This window comes from Cebus imitator, unplaced genomic scaffold, assembly GCF_001604975.1.
Source record: "Cebus imitator isolate Cc_AM_T3 unplaced genomic scaffold, Cebus_imitator-1.0 Scaffold45, whole genome shotgun sequence".
Taxonomy (NCBI): Eukaryota; Metazoa; Chordata; class Mammalia; order Primates; family Cebidae; genus Cebus; species Cebus imitator.
The window spans coordinates 15,673,095-15,674,271 of NW_016107360.1; the positions used below are offsets into that span (position 1 = coordinate 15,673,095).

Below are 1,177 nucleotides of genomic sequence, written 5' to 3' on the forward strand. Positions count from 1 at the left end.
GCTATGAAATACTGGTTGTGTAAGTCTCTCTAGAACTTGTCCCCACCCTGTCTTGCACCTTTTGCTCTGAAGGGCTAGAATGTGGCATTTCCGCTCTGAGTTGCCCTCATGGGATTCCTTTGGATGGCAACAGGTTGCTGCTATTTAGGGGATTCAGCAAAGTCACCCACTTACCCACCCTCCAACACAGGAAAAATAATATTGACAAAGATGTGTTATAATTAATATTTCTTTTTTTTTCCAAGCAGTGAATGACTAACACACATAAGTTATATATACACATGCACAGAGGCATACATAGATATATAATTTATAATCATTTGATGAGTCTAGGTAAGACTTTTAGTGTACTTAAAAAAATTGAAAAAGCGTGTGATTCAAATGTCTGGGTTATAAATCCTTACTTATCTAACTCAAGTAGTTTCCAATTCTTCAAACATATTGTTAACTTTACAGTTCAGCCAGGCACAGTGGCTCATGCCTGTAATACCAGCACTTTGGGAGGCCAAGGCGGGCGGATCACCTGAGGTTAGGTGTTTGAGACCAGCCTGGCCAACATGGTGAAGCCTTGTCTCGGCAGCACATGCACTAAAATTGGCATGACATGGAGAAGAAGAGCATGCTCCCTGTGAAAGGATGACACACAAATTCATAAAGCATTCCATATTTTAAAAAACATTTCAGAACCAAGAAAATAAATGAATCAAAAGAAAGGGAAGACCCTGGTGATTCCTTTGATATTAGAAAAAATTGGCCAGGCACAGTGGCTCAGCACTTCGGAGACTGAGGTGGGTGGATTACTTGAGGTCAGGCGTTCGAGACCAGCTGCCAACATGGTGAAACCCTATCCCTACTAAAAATACAATTAGCCAGGTATGGTGGCGGTTGGTTGCCTGTAATCCAGCTACTTGGGAGGGTGAGGCAGGGAGAATGGCTTGAACCAAGGAGGTGCAGGTTGCGGTGAGCTGAGATCAGGTCACTGCACTCCAGCCTGGGCAAGAGAGCGAGAGTCCATCTCAAAAAATAAAAGTACAAAAATTAGCCAGGAGTGGTGTTACATGCCTGTAATCCCAGCTACTTGGGAGGCTGAGGCAGGAGAATTGCTTGAACCCAGAGGTGGAGGTTGCAGTGAGCTGAGATAATGCCACTGCACTCCAGCCTGTGTGACAGAGTGAGT

The 1,177-nt window shown here is 44.1% G+C and overlaps 1 non-coding gene across 1 annotated transcript; it reads left to right on the forward strand.

Annotated features, from left to right (window-relative positions):
- Positions 1 to 560: 560 nt before the first annotated feature.
- On the forward strand, positions 561 to 671 carry LOC119470967. The gene has a single exon (XR_005199954.1). It is a non-coding gene; the product is annotated as a U6 spliceosomal RNA (small nuclear RNA).
- The last annotated feature ends 506 nt before the right edge of the window (positions 672 to 1,177 follow it).